This window comes from Chlorocebus sabaeus, chromosome 15 (genome assembly GCF_047675955.1).
Source record: "Chlorocebus sabaeus isolate Y175 chromosome 15, mChlSab1.0.hap1, whole genome shotgun sequence".
NCBI classification, from domain to species: Eukaryota; Metazoa; Chordata; class Mammalia; order Primates; family Cercopithecidae; genus Chlorocebus; species Chlorocebus sabaeus.
Window position 1 is genome coordinate 88,951,059 of NC_132918.1, and position 16,162 is coordinate 88,967,220.

The following is a 16,162-nucleotide window of genomic DNA, read 5'->3' on the forward strand; positions in this document are numbered from 1 at the left end:
GAACCTCTGCCAAGGCCAGAAGTGGAGGAAGTTCCGTGGTCAAATGGGTGTGGGAAATGGACTATTCCACTCTTACCCCTTCTTGCAGATTCCTAATATATATCGTAAATTAAAGATGCTGAGAAGACCTGAAGTAAGTTAAACTGCTGAGCATTGTGGAGCCGCCGATTTCCCCAAAGGTGCTGGACACGAGGAGATCTTTTTCTGCTGAACGTCTAGGACATACAGGCAGAAACTGCTTTAAACCTTTGGAGGCAAAGTCCAGAGGGAAGGTCTGGGATGACAGGTCAGGTCTTGGTCTCTCGGAGGTAGAAGCCTGCAGAGTACACGGGAGCTTCTAGCATCCCTCAGGATGGCACCAGCAGATGTTCAGCTGGGTGAAGTGATATAGGAACCTACCAAGGCATAGCCTAAAACCCTGCAGAAACACGTCCGAAGTCATCCCACGCCATGAACAGGAAACCTTGGTGTTCACAGAAACATAGGCAGGCCTCCCTGCTCCACTCATGCATCCCATCACACAAGGATGGTAATAAGGACTGCATTTGACATCCAGAAATGGTAAGCCTGACCTGAACTCAGGCTAAGACACAGAGAACCTGTTTCCCTCTAAGCATTTCATCCACCAGTGACCTGAGGCCACACTTCATACATCCTGCCATTTCTCTGCTATGTCTGTCCCGAGGGGAATGCTCCAGACCGTCTGGGCGATAAAACTGCAGTCAAGGCCTCTCTAAACAACAGGAGTCCTGATAAGGGCGGTGATGAGTGAACACAAAGACCAGGAGTCAAGGCAGAGGTTGTCTGGGCTCCAGGTGAAACCCACGTCATAGGCTGTGGCAGGGCAGTACCGACAGGCACTCCATGAGACAGACGCAGCTGGTTTCATAGACACAGTTCTCAACCGGATTATTGCAAAATTGTCTGAGTGCATTTCCTTGTGACTGGCCTACTGCTATTTCTGTTTGTTCTCCATGTTGCAGCGTGAAGGATTTTTCCAAAACGCACACTCATGCAGGTCTTTCAGAGCATCTCACAATGAGATGACGAATCCATCAGTGGGCAGGGAAGCCCTACATAAAGGTCATGGTGAAGTGAGGGGTTTGTAGAGATCAATGATTTTCATCAGCAAAGTCCACACTTCTGCACATAACTCCCAAGGCTCCTTATGAGAGAGACGAATTCCCAATCACTCCTCCTCTCTCTGCTCCCACCCCCTCTACTACATCCACTTACCCCCAGCTGCTCTTTGATCTCTAAACATAGCATTATTCTTATAATCCCTTGCTTTTCCCAACAGTGTTCCTTGGCCCATAATAGCCTTGTCTCCCTAGCAAAGTCTAACTCCTGTACTTTAAGACCCCCCTGAGATTTCACTGTCTTAGCCAAGAAGACTTCACCGCCACCTCTGCCCCTCCTCCACATAAGCCGAATCCAAGCCTTGGTGGGCCGACATCACCTTCCTTGACTCTGAGCACCTGAACGCAAGAAGCTTTGGGATTGATTTCTTTGTCCTCTGTGCCTTTCAGGTAATCACTGCTAATGCGGAGGCGTGAACTAATACACAGAACCTTGTAGGATGGCATACAAGATTCAAACAGTTTTCCTCAGGCATTAGCATTTTAAGTTTAAAATAAGAGGAACCAGAAAAATGACTTCGTGTTGGAATCTGAAAAGAATGATCAGGCCGGACGCAGTGGCTCATGCCAGCACTTTGGGAGGCTGAGGCGGGTGGATCACCTGAGGTCAGGACTTCGAGACTAGCCTCGCCAACATGGTGAAACCTTGTCTCCACTAAAAATACAAAAATTAGCCGGGTGTGATGGCGGGCACCTGTCATCCCAGTTACTCAGGAGGCTGAGGCAGGAGAATTACTTGAACTCAGGAGGCGGAGGTTGCAGTGAGTCAAGATCATGCTATTGTACTCCAGCCTGGAAAAACAAGAGCAAAACTCCATCTCAAAAAAAAAAAAAAAAAAAAAGAATGATCAAAATGCGTAAAATGTGGAAATGGACCAGGGCTTTACAATCATGTTTGAGAAAAACAATGCCTGTTGGAATGTATCATCCTGTCAACTCATTTCCCAAAAGAACTTGGGAAATTAAAAGAACTAAGACACTTCAAAGGGACCTAAAGCCCACTTCCCTCAATATCCATAATCCACATGAGCCCGTCAGGGAGAAGGTGTAAACACTGGGATGGGCAGGTACCGTCAGCTCCAAGAGTAGAGATTTCTAAGAAGGAGGAAATATGGGAAACGGGAAGAGGCAAGGACTGAAGTAAGAAAGAGAAAATCAAGAATGACTGCATCTAGGAAGTAAGAAGAAGACCAGAAGACTTAGCGATAGTCTTGGTTACTTACTCAGAGCTGCAAGTAACCATGATGTCCATGTCAGGAAGGAAGGACCCAGTCCAAGGAAGTGCATATGGTCCAAAGAGCTAGGATACGAAAGTAGGAGGCAGGGAGGCGGCTCTTTTCAGGATGTAAAGCTGAATAAGCAACCCCGTATGTTTGCAGTTCCCTGGTTAATTTCCAGCCATAAAAATATGCCCCGAGATTTATAAAAATATCCCTAAAACATTCCACATGTTTCTCAAGGCAGAGGGTAATTGTTATGAACAAATCCACACAAACTCTTGTGCCAACAGCAACAAATTGAGGATAAGGAAGGAATAGGAAACCAAAGAGGGCTGGTCAGAAACCAAAATGAATGACAGATGTGGGCCATCCTGCCCTCCCAGCAAAACCAGAGGGCACCTTACAGCACCTCGAAGGCTTGTTGCTGTGGTGAAAGACCCAGCACAACCGTCCTAAGGGGTATTTCCACGGTGGAGGATGCTCTGGCAGTGCGGCTGCAGGAACCTCCGGTAGGAATGACACCATAACCCTGCAGAATCTTCCCTTGACATGGCAGCCTCTGGATGTGGAGGGAGATCATCCAGGCCAACCCCCGCCTGTCCCGGAATCCCCTCCACACGGGCTCCTCCTGTAGTTAGCCAGTGTCTGCCTCACCGCTCTCAGGTATGTTGACTTATAGAAAGCTCACTCCCATATTCAGCCAAACTCTTCCCTGGAGACTAGGAGAAGAGCAGGAAGAGTTGGGGGTGGGAAGTGTACTTTTCCCCATGAGACTCCCTCCAGGTACATGAAGTCTAATGTTCCAAGCCAAACATCCCTCAGTCCCTTTACTTTCTGTGACATGAGTTCCAGTCTGCCACTCTCCTAGCCAGTGACCTGGGGACATGCTCAGGTTAGAACAGAGTGTGGAACTCCTGGGCCAGGCCTCCCTCCCTCCACCACTCTGTAGCCGTCAGAAGACTGTTCTGGTGCAACACCAGCTGTGTCTCCATGCATGCACACACACACACACACACACACACACACACACACACAGAAAGAGTGCTAGGCCCTTGCTACAATGTTTAGTCACATGGAAAACAACTCCCGAGCTACCCCTTATCTGTCCCCCACCAAAAAATTCGTCTGAAAAATTTGTTTTGTTCCTTGCAAAAATTCATGGTGAGGATATCAGAGTCCCTTGTGGCTGCCACTCGGTCAGTGTCACCCTTCCCTCCTTCCTTCCTCTCCACTTTGGTCCTTCCTGTGCTGGGATGGAGCCTTATCAGGGCCTCTGCCTCATCTTCAGTTCTGTATACAGTTGTACTGTTCACCTCCCAAGGGTGCCCCTCACCCCTAATAAGCACGGCCAAAGAAAGAAAGTTCACAAGGCATACCATGGAACACTGAGGGGCGCCGAGTCAGAAAACATTTAGTTCCCACCTAACAAAATGAGATCTCAACCCACCCAGGCTGGAAACGGAGGGAGGCTCTCAGCCTGGTCAAAGGGGCTGAGTCCCTGAGCCTCTAACACCTGCTCCTGGGCTCCTCCTTCCGCTTAGAGACCCCTGAGGGCACCTCAGGTTGGGAATCCAACCACCTCTTTGAAGCAAATCCAACCCCGGCCCTTCAAGGCTGGCCATGGACAGTCTTCCCACAGGGGAGCAGCTGGAAGGAGCCAGGGCTGTAAGACCTAACTGCATGAAAAAAATGGCTGCTTGCTTCTGCGTAGTGTCTTGAAGTTTACTGACCATTTTTATGCTGATCATCTCATTCAGTTCTCAGCATAATCCAGTGATACGGATAGGACTGGAGTTATTTTAATTTTCCAGATGGGGAAGTTGAGGCCTGGAGAGGAGAAAACGTGAATTCCACAAATTTGTGTAACAAATCAGAGAGTTTATTTTAGAACCAAAGTCTCTAATCTCTTTCTACGAGTATTGACACACTAACAGTCTTAAAATGCCCCCCACCCCTGCCTTTAAATACTGTATGCATTCAGCAAGAGCCCAGTGAAGGGCCCCAAAAGTTGAGACTCAAAGCAAGCAGCCCGTCCTGCACTTCAGCCCTGAACTCACGATGGCACAGTGGCGTCCTCTGAGTACAGACATCTGTATGAGCCCAAAGGAGCACATGGCCACACCCTGGGGCACTGCAGGCCCTGCTGATGCGAAAGGAACATTCCCACGGGTGAACACAGTCTGCACTAGGCTGTTGCTCTGGGAGATGAGAGAATCAGCAAGCAAAGAGCTGCTGGCCCTGCCCAGTCTCTCAGGGGCAACAGCCTAGGCCCGAAGCTGGCAAGCGCCCACCGATTGGGTGTGACTCGGCTGGGTGCCCAGTCCTGCAGCCTGTCCAGGTCTCAATTCCTGGTAACACCCTAGTGCTTCGCCCTCTTGCATATGGGAGAAGAGTCATCAATCTGGCTACAGCCCAACCTCAGCAGCTGATTGGAACGGGAACAGAAGTCTTCACCAGACTAACCCTTTTTCCACTAGCTTGTTCAAACGTGAGCTTTAAAGCTATTATTTCAAAGGACTGGACATTAGCCTCATAAAATATGTCTGTTTTCTAAACAAGCACGTTTTGTCATCCACAACAGGAACACATTTAGCACCCTTCTAACTGACAACCTGGAAAGAAATTCCTGATGTCATTCAGCAAAAGCGTTTACCAGGAATTTCCCACATGCCATCACACAAACATTAACCGAAGGGCTCACCACGGGCAAGACACTGTGCAAAGTGGGATGTAAAGATACCAGAGAGAGGATTTGGCTTGCTCAGTTCAAATCCCAGCTCTTGTATTTAATCGTGGTATGACCTTGGGCATGTTACTCAACTTCTCTGTGCCTCAGTTCTCTTATATGCAAAATGGTGATACTAGGACCTAGCTCACAGAGTTACGAGAATTCAATAAGATGGTCACATCTAAAAATGCTTTAAACAGTGCTCTAAATGCAGAAAGCCCTTGATAAATGTAGCCATTGTGAAAGGTATATTTTTACTTCTTCCTTGCAATATCCCAATGAGATGGGAATTGTTACTATCCCCACTTCACAGACGAGAAAATTGGTTCAAGGCATTAAACAAGTTTGTCAATGTCATAGTGCTAGTAAGAGGCAAACTCAAGACCCTAAACAAGGTTTGCCTGAATTCCATACTCTTATTCGCTGTACTGAACAATGCTACAATCAACTTTTCCCCCAGAAAATGAAAGAAACACCCACAGGCTTGCACGCGGGCACCACAAAAGCTCTAATAGAAATTTGGAAGCTTCCTGGTCCCTGAAACCCCTCCACCCCACCCCCTGTAGAGCCTATGAAAGATAGGTCAAGAAAGTTTGCTTCAAGAATTTTCTTCCCCCACCCTCCCCCAAGTTTTTAATTATGAATAATTTCAAGCATTAAACAAAGTCAAAAGAATAGAACAATGAACATCCATGTAACTGCTACCTAGACTTAACAATTCTTCACACTTTTGTGATCGTAGGCTTCTCTATATGTCTGCCAAAACATTTGAAAATTGTAGACACCGTAACATCAACCATAGCGTCACCCTTCTCTGTGATTGTTTGTTACAGTAAAACGAGTCTTGATAATAGATTCTATCGAATTACTGTTCATATTCTTGGGTGTAATTTGCTTGTTACTGTGACAAAGACCTTCATGCTTAGGGGCACATGATAATAAGGTTAAGGATCTCCAGGAAGACCAGCCTGCATTATCCAGGTGGGCCCTAAATCCAATGCTAAATATCTGCTAAGAGACACACAGAGAAGAGACACTCGAAGAGAAGGAAAACGCCCTGTGAAGGAGGAGGCAGCTATTGAGATGACGCAGTCACAAGCCAAGGGATGCCTGGGGCCGCCAGAAGCTGGAATCAACAGAAGGCTTCTCCTCCAGAGCCTTCAGAGGGAGTGTGGCCCTGCCAACACCTTGGGTTCAGATTTCTGGTCCAGAACTGAAAGCAAATACATTTTTGTTGTTTTAAGTTCCCAAATTTATAGTGATTTGTTGCAGCAGCACAGTCCTAGACAACTAATATCCCCTAGTCACGGGGTCCCTGATACATCTTTGGAGCGAAGCGTGTGTGCTGAATTGAAAAGCTGAAAAAGCTGAGAGTGTGGCTTTATGCCTTTTTCACATCCCTCAGCCAGGGAAGCATCTCCAAAGGCCACTGGACTCTGGCTAACAAATATGACACCAGAATAGGTGTCAACTGAACAATTTGTTCTTTTTAATGAGGTGTTTTAACCCCACTCTCTATTCATTGTTCTGTCCTCCTTGACTTTACTGTAAGTGACTGAACTGACTTTTGATGTATTGCCAGCACACAATAAATTATGAGCCTCTTTCTTTAAGGTTGGAGAGGGGAGGAACTCTACTTCCCTGTTCAGTTATTTCAGGCAAGGGTGGGAGCAGGTTTTCTGTGCCAGCAGCATCCTGATTATGATTCAGGATGTGTGGCCGAAGGCAAACAGTTCCTCTTCAAATTCAATCAAATAGGAAGGAGCAAAGGCCCAAACAAGAAAAGCCTGGTTCTCTTTGTGTGCACAGCCAAGGGGTCCTGGGAAGCTCGTGAGGGATGACGCCCTATCTCCGCAAGACTGAGCTTACAGCGGTATTCAAGAAACTTCCGCACATATTTGAAATGGGCTTCCAATCCTGGCCTTACAGAACCACATCCTGGACAATACCAAATCCACTACAGGGGAAGTTATTTGCAGGCTACAGGGGCAGAGGTTAACCAGGATTAACACATCTACTTTTTAATCTCTTCTCCCTAAAAAGAAAAACTATTCTATATGCAACTTCTATGCTGTTGATTGTGGCTCAAAGGGGCCCAAGTGACTACTTCCTCTTGTAGATACATGGTGCAACTCAGAACAGTGATTTTTCACTCAGTAAGCCATGACCCATTAGTGGATTGAGAGATCAATTTAGCAAGAGGTGCCAGTAATTTTGCTTAAATGAATAGAAGAGGATAGGAAATACTTGAGTGTATCTTGCATAGTAAGGGTAAAAATTATACCATGAAATTCTTCAGTCTCATACAGATGCTCCTCAATTTATGATGGGTTCATCCAGATGTAACCCAAGGACCATGCTGAATGCATGTCACTTTTGTGCCATTTTAAAGTTGAAACATCCTATATGGAACCACTGTGAGTTGGCGACTGTCTATATGTGTTTGGGTCACTGGTTTGTAATAGAAAAGATACTCCTTACTGTGAGTCATGATCCAAAAAAGTAAGTGGAATCTGTTCCACCAAACCAGAAAGCACTCTGTCCCCTCAGCCCAGCCTCCGTTCCTGAGAGCACTGTTTGCAGTTACAATAGGGCGCTCATTTAACAGGGACAATTCACCATGCACCTGAGAGGGGTTGACATCTGAAACCAAAGTGTGCCCATTCCCTGGCAATCCACTGGCATGTCTTTCTCCTCTTCAAGCCCTTCCATGCCTGAGGCTCATCCTCTTGGTTCCTGAGATCCTATTTCTATACCATGGTAGAGCCTCTTGTAGTTCACTTCCATCTTGCTGGGACCCACTCTTCCTCCTCTGTAGCCCTACAAACTCCATAGTCTTTTGCAATCACTGAAACTGACCCACCACACGGAGAGTTCCTAAAGTCTTTGAGGAAGGAAGGGACCACCATAATTCCCTTCCTTAACTATCTTCTTTGTATTTTTTACTCCAATGTGTCCAATTTCTCCTTTACCATTTTTCCAGGAAGATGGCTGCCCTGGCCTCCATTAAGAATTCTCTTTCATGCAGCAATTTGTGAACTCTGCAAGCCTTTAGGTCTAACACTGTGGCAAATGTTGCACCATGGCGTCCTGTCTCCTGCAGGGCCGGCCTCATGGACCTGCTATGGGCTTTCCAATCACACATAGTTAAAGACTGTAACTAGAGGCCGGGTGTGGGAACTCGTGCCTGTAATTCCAGCACTTTGGGAGGCCAAGGCAGGCAGGCAGATCACCTGAGGTCAGGAGTCCAAGACCAGCCTGGCCAACATAGTGAAACCCTGTCTCTACTAAAAATACAAAAATTAGCCTGGTGTGGTGGCTGTAATCCCAGCTACTCAGGAGGCTAAGGCAGGGAGAATAGCTTGAACCCAGGAGATGGAGGTTGCAGTGAGCAGAGATTGCGCCATGGCACTCTAGGCTGAGCAACAGAGTGAGACTTCATCTCAAAAAACATAAATAAATAAAAATAAAAGACTGTAACTAGAGCTTTCTGATCTCACATAATTAGGGCTACAGCTAGGTTAGTTGAGTGGTGTAGACTGGAGCATGCATTTTGGCATCAGCAAAACTGGATCTAAGTTTTGATGCTGTTGCTTTGCTGGCTATTGACCCTGAGCAAATTGCTTAACTTTTCTAAGCTTCATCTGTAAAATCAAGATAATAGTACCCATCTGAAGGGAGTTGTTGGAGTCTACTTTTTAAAAAGATTGGTTGAAGTTTCTGTGATGAATTCTTCTTGGACATTTTATGAATGGACTTCCACAAAAGGCTTTACTTTTTCAATGTTTTTAGAAATCTGTATTTCAATGTTTTTAGAAATCTGTATTTGTATTTTGAAAAACATACAAAACAGAGACAAAACAGAGAAAACATACAAAACAGAGAAAATATTTTCAGAAATATATTTCTGAAAAAAATGTATGGTCTAATGAGTCAAGTCATTCCTGCCACCTTAGAATTACAGAAAGTAAAAAGAGAGAGTGAGTGAAGGAGGGAGGGAGGGGTAAGGAAGGCAGAGAGGAAGGGAGGAGGGAGGGAAGGAAGGAAGGAAGGAAAGAAGGAAGGAAGGAAAGAAGGAAGGAAGGAAGGAAGGAAGGAAGGAAGGAAGGAAGGAAGGAAGGAAGGAAGGAAGGAGAAGGAAGGAAGGAGAAGGAAGGAAGGAAGGAATTAAGGAAGGAAGGAAGGAAATTCTACATTTGGGCTGACCTCCTGTGACTGTACCAAAGAGGTTTTCTCACTCTTGCGTTAACATCAGACCATGTGCATCTTCCTGCCAGCAGCATCGTCTGGTTTGGCAGGCCTGCAAATCTGTTTCAGTACAAAGAATCCGCTTAATGGAAAGCGTGTTGCAGAAAAAAAAAGAAAAAAGAAAAATGGTACTCACATTCCCTTGTGCACTCTTTATCAAAGGAACAAATGGTACAATAACCCAACATAACCAAGATTGTAGTTGAAGAAACTGTCTTTTACATCTGGGACTAATCTTTCTTCTAAGGTGGCTATGGATGGTGTGGCATTAAAAGGCATGCAGGTGTCTTAGAGTGGTTTTTAAAACCTTTAGCAGTGCCTCTGTAGCACACAATAGAAAAAATACTAACACTTCCATTTTTAAGTGGTTAAAAACATAAACAGGTAATTCAGAGAAAAAGGAATAAAAAGTTGACAATGAATATATTAAAATGTTTAAGTTCACTAATGATCAAAGACATCTGTAAAAGTAAAACCAGAACTCCATACACTCTAGCTGAATTTGTAAATATTGAAAAATACAACTAATTTTAGTGTAGGAATGACAAATCAGGCATTCTCTGCTGACAAGACTAGAAAGGATGAACCTTTCTGACAGCAATTTGGCAATAATTTTAGACATTTTATACCCTTTGGATAGTAATTTAAATTCTTCGAATACATCAAAGAAAAATAATCAGATACATAAGCATGGTGACATGTAGACTTAGCTATAAAAAAATCCCCATTACAGTAATGTTTATAATAGTGAAAAACTTGACCACAACCTAAATGTCTAATAAGGAAATTGGTAAATAAAGGATGGTTCATCAATATGATAGAATATTATATAGATATTTAAATTATGTTTTCAAAATTTGTAACAGTATGGGAAAATGGGGTATAAAACTTTGCAAGCAGACTCTTCCAAATTAGGTAAATAAAGGCATAGATAAAAGAAGGTTAAAATGAAATATACTAAAAAATCAACAGAAGTATCTCTGGAGGGTGAAATTATAGGTAAATTTGTAATTGTCTGTATTTCCAAACTTTTGAAATTGGGCATATATAACTTTTACCATTATGTGCTCTACTCACTACCATGTTATCCCAGCATTCTAGCAAGTGGTAGGTTGACTCATGGCTGGACCTTTAACTGTCCACTCTGCATGCTGGACAATGTGAAGAATGTGTGTACTACAAGCGATCCCAGGCCTCAAGGGGTGTAACACATACATAGATAAACAATGCTAATATTCATCTTAAGGGAGTTGTCAGAGCCTATTGTGGAGGATGCTGGGGAGGGCAGGGGTGCTGACTTGACCTACCATATTTCCCCGTTCAGCTGCTGAATGTTGGCTGCAGACAGCTCACAGCTGAGTCCCCCTCTCCAGGCAATATATAATTATGGTCTGCACAGAGCCTTGCACATAGTAGGTACACAATGAACTAACTTCAGTAACAGATGCACAAAATAAGCAGTAAATGCTACTACAATATGACACGGACAAGAATCCTATGGCCTGGAGGAAAGAAAAGAACACAATTCAGGGAAGGGTCCATAGAGCAGCTGGTACTTTTAACTGGAGCTTAAAGGAGAGGCCAACTGTGTGCACCTGTGGAGGAGAGGGGAGGGGAGGATCTATGGTAGACATAGTATTTCTCATGGGCATCCCAGAGATACTTACTGTGACTGCATTGGCGTGGTAGTTCCTATGTGCTCATTTCAAGCCACGTTACAGCCTCCCTAAATGATTATCTTTCTGCTGGAGCAGCAAGAAACAAATGGAGGCACAGGATTGCTGGGCCACCCAGCAAGTAGCATTTGCTGTTCAAGGCAAGAACAATGGCCTCTGCATGTCCATCCCTTGGTCAGGATTCCATCTGAGTGCTGACTGTGGTGGATTCTGGGGGGCCAGTCTTACTGAATCCCCTTCACTGATACCACACTTCACGTGTAGCCAGCACTTCCAGATACAGCCTCTTGCTTAATCTCCCACCATCCCATGTAGTCTTCTCAGTTTACAGTAAAGAAAACGGAGGCTGACTGGAGTGAAAGGGTATGTTTAAACTCAGAACTGTCTAGTGATAAAAACCAAAGCTTCAGTTTAGTCTAGTGCTTTTCCCCTAATGCAAGATTAAGCTGTGATACCTTCCTGGAAAAATACTCTTCTCAAAAAATGTTGCCTATCTCCTCCTTTTTGCATTAAAAATAAACAAATGAACCCATCCAACCCTGTGCACATCTCTCTTGTTTTGAGGTCACTATGTACTTCAGTATTTTGGGGTGTCAGATAATAACACAAGTGAAGTATAAAACATGGTAGTTAAGGATTTTCAAAAGGAGTGATCAGAATTCACTCCATACATATATTAATGCTCCTTAGTCAATTCCCCTTTACTTCCACCAAATTTCCATAGAAATCTGTGAAACAGAAAAGAGTAAGAGTTATTGAGAGAGAACTGCAACATAACCTGAGTGGGTTTGTCTGGACACTAAAGTCTGCTCTGAGCTTCCGGGTCACTAGGGGAAAATCAACAAGTATTTATTGGAAGCTACTAAAAAAAATACGATATTCAGTGATTAGTGGAGATTTTCATATAATCTGCAAGGATTTTTATAAGCAAACCATTGTAGATAATAATGAAGCAAGAACTTTCTATTAGAAAACAACTCTCTCGTTGCCAGTATATAAATATATACACACACACACACACTCAGACGCACAGATACATATATATCCTAAGGCAATTAGAAGCCAAAATGGAATTGGCCTCTTATATAGTCAACCTTGTGCAACAACAAGGCAAGAAGTGGTGAGAAGACAGGGCATATTCTAGTAAGTGGGCTTAATATTTTTAGTGAAATTTACCAAAATTCATAAGGCTGTATTAGTTTATTTTCTGTTGCTATCATTGAATACCTGAGACTGCATCGCTTATAAAGAAAAGAAATTTATTTCTTACAATTCTGGAGGCTGGGAAGTCCAAAAGCATGGCACTGGCCTCTGGTAGGGCCTTCGTGCTGTGTAGAAGGCATCACGTGGAGAGTGGCCAAGACTATCTCTGTCAGCTCGGGCCTCTCTTCTTCTTCTTATAAAGCCACCAGTCACATCATGGGGGTCCCACTGTGACGACTTTATCTAACCCTAACAACCCCCCAAGGCCCTACTTCTAGTCAACGTAAGAATTTGGGGTTATATTTCCAACACATGAAATTTAGGGAGTGCATTCAAACCACAGCACTGTCTAAGAAATCTAAAATACTCATGTAAAGATGGAGAAGTTGAAGCCAGGAGAAGAGACTTGGCCCAGATATATTTGGATAACTGTAGCTTTAGTAGCTACACCAACATTCTTGAGGAACTCATCAAGTATTGACAAAAAAGGTTCTACATGATCCATTGTTTTAAAAAAGAGACAGAGTCTCACAGTGTTGCCCAGGGTGAAGTGCAGTGGCTATTCACAGGCATGATTCTAGCACACTGCAGCCTCCAACTCCTGGGCTCCAGTGATCCTCTGGCCTCAGACTCCCAAATAGCTGGGACTACAGGCACATACCATGTACCCAGCCATGATCCATTTTTATGAATAAAAAACTTGCAGGTTTCACATGAACATTCAAGTATTTCACTTGCTAGAAAGATGATGAAGAATTTAGTTTCTTAGCTGTATGAAGGCTTCTGCCCTCCTGGCCTGATTTACTCTGTTAATCTGTCCACTATATGTTTCTTTGCAGATGATATAATGGTTAGTGCCTGCCTCCTTCCCAGATATTAATATATTTTTCTAAATTCTGAATTAACAAGATCCTAAACAAAAAGGGATTTGTCAGTAGAATTCGGTTTTCGGTTTGTTAAGGTTTGCAGGGGTTTTTTGAGTTTTTTTGTTTGTTTGTTTGTTTGTTGTTGCTGTTGTTTAATCCAGGGGTTCTCTTTTTCTCATCTTATTTAACCCTAGATAAGAAGAAGTTAGAAAAAAAATCCTGCATACACCTACTGTCACAAAGCCAGGTGAATCAAAAAACCTCCCCCAAAGCCTATATCCCTCCTCTGAGTGGTTGGTCTGAATTTCTAGAGTTAAAAGATTTCTTTCTCTGGGTCCTTTGAAATAACCGTAATTAACACTTATGTAGAGGCTTATCATACAATGGTATCATATAAAACAGGAGTCAGCAAACCATGTCCTGCAGGAGATTAGCAGTTGCAACAGAGACCATATGTCCCACAAAGCCAAAAATATTTACTGGTTGGCTCCCTACATAAAGTTTGTCATGCCCTGACATTCACGATCACATCGATCCTCATAAGCACCTACCTAGAAGCTGCTTCTTGTTTTGATAGCCACAAGGACTTCAATATGAACAAGTATTCGTGATGACTTCTGAAACACTAGCTGCAAAGGATAACAACTTAGGGGTGGAGGGTGGAAAGGGGCAGGGGACGGTAGAGAGGAGGATTAGAAATTTGACCCCAATAAGGAAAATTAGCCATATGGAGAGAAAACAGAAAAAACTCAAAGCTCTCCTACTGAACAGGATGCCCAAATGCCGGATTGTTGTTCCACATGCCTCTCCCCTTTCCCATGTTCCCCCTAAACTTCCTCATGCTTATGCAGCGGTGTGTTGAAGCCAGCTTCTGTGCTCATGAGAGGCAACCGTGTGCGTCCTGTTCTGGCTCCACGTTCAGTGACATCACATTGGTGGTTTGACATCAGCCATGATAGAAGTATTTATACCACAAAAATCAGCAAAAGCTACAAATCAGGGCTTTTCTCCCCTGCTCCCTCCCCGCAGGGCTGACTGTTAAACATTTCCTACCACACCACGGCAGATACATACATACATATATATGTACATACATAACATAATTTCACATAAATGCACTATGTCATACATGATATTTCCCTCTTCAGCTGCCGAATGTTGGCTGCAGACAGCTCACAGCTGAGTCTCTCTCCAGGAATTGCCTTAAGCTGAAGGCAACTGCCACACCTCAGGTCTGCTTCCCTCCCTGGGGCAACCTCCTTGCAACTACCCCTCAAGGGCAAGGTAAAAAGTGAAAAGGCCAGACCCATCTCAATGCAGAGCAACTCCAGCTCCAAAACTCCCCCTGGGTTCAGCTGGGACTTCTGTTGCAATTGCATAAGAGAGAGAGGGAGTGAGAGAGAGACAGAGACAGAGAGAGACAGAGACAGAGAGAGACGGAGAAGAGAGACCCATTTGTCCACAACCAACTTCTCTCTTCATCTCCTTTCTTGAGTTACCTATTTCAGTTCATTTTTTATTTGCTTAAGTTTCTTTCTATAGTATTTTTCTCAGATGGGATACTGGATGATACACTTTTTTTCTTTTCAGTGACTTTATTTTAATGGGTTTTCAGACTTACAGAAAGGGGCTCTTTAGATGGGACTGTGTCACTGGTCAACCATCTTCACTGTGGAGTCCTAGTCACTATGATTTTGTTTTGTAGATCACGAGGATTCATTCAAATCGTCTCTTCTACTGTTCCTTCATAAGAGGTTACGTGGTCTGAAAGTACATCCCTCCTTCTCTAGTACATTGTATTAAAAGAGGTTGCTGCTGCTTCTCCATTGTCATTAATCTTTTCATCTTCTTATTCCTCTTAGCTAAGTCGGGGCATAACATATTATCTTCTATGCCTGGGGATGGGAAAATGCAGGCAGGTAACAAGAAGAGAGAAATCATCCTCCTGTGAGTGGTAGGCACCCAGGCCTGACCTGCATGAAACTGCAGGCGTAGCCAGCCCTTTGTGTCTGCTGAGAGACATCTGCCATGGACCACACACCACCTGACGCCAGAGGCTTGCATCGAAAAGGCCTCAACAGAAACAGGAATGGAACATGAATTCACAGCCTTCGGCTGAACAGCTCTTGCAGCAATTCTTGCCCATGATGCCAACATGGCTCCCTGCGCTGAAATTATCACTTCAACTGTATTAGTCTCTTCTGTTCTTTCATTCGCCTCATAACTTTTCTGAAGCCTCTTGCTCTCTCGGTCACTGCCTTATGTTTCCTCGAACATCGCTGTAATGTGGTCTCTTGTGATGTTTCAGGCATATCTTGCTGTTGTTCAGGGTAAGCATGCCTGCGGAGCCTCAGATAAACTTCTATTTTCTTGCCATTAGTATTCAAACCAAGTTGTTGACACCAGTCCCACGAAGTGTCCCGTCACACCTTAGTAATGGGAGGCAAAGTGGCCGGCAAGGGAAGGGCTGGTATTTTGCCTCCAGCTTTTGGCGGAGCTGTAAATTGTTCATTTGTTTGAAGTAGATGACCTTGATTGTATTTCTGCTTCTCCAGTGTGACAGCAGAAGTTGAAGAAACACTTGGGTTCCGTTGGTTCCATATTTGGGTCATCTTTAACCGGCACCCATGTCAAAATCACACTTTCCTCATCAGCTACTTCCCCCCTCAAAGAAATTCTTCTTGCTGCTATCCAAATTTGAGTCTGACATATTCAGCAACAGCCCTGTCTTGTCCATTCGGTGATACGATTTTTAAAAATCAGTCTGTGTGCGACGGCTCATGCCTGTAATCCCAGCACTCTGGGAGACCCAGGCAGGTGGATTGCTTGACTCCAGGAGTTCAAGACCAGCTTGGGAAACATGGCAAGATCCCCGTCTCTACCAAAATAATACAAAAAGTAGGCAGGCGTTGTGGCACGTGCCTGTAATCCCACCTACTAGGGAGGGTGTAACTTTTTTTTTTTACCCTGGCCAGCAAAAGATATTTCAGCTGGCTCAAGTATTTTGTAGGCATTGTTCCCCTCTCTCCAGCTTCCCATTATTGTAGGTGAGAAGCGTGACACTGTCTCTTTTCTGTTTCTT

The 16,162-nt window shown here is 44.2% G+C and overlaps 1 pseudogene; it reads right to left on the reverse strand.

Annotated features, from left to right (window-relative positions):
* Window positions 1–14,835: 14,835 nt before the first annotated feature.
* LOC140713520 (developmental pluripotency-associated protein 2 pseudogene) lies at window positions 14,836–15,790 on the reverse strand (annotated as a pseudogene).
* Window positions 15,791–16,162: the final 372 nt, after the last annotated feature.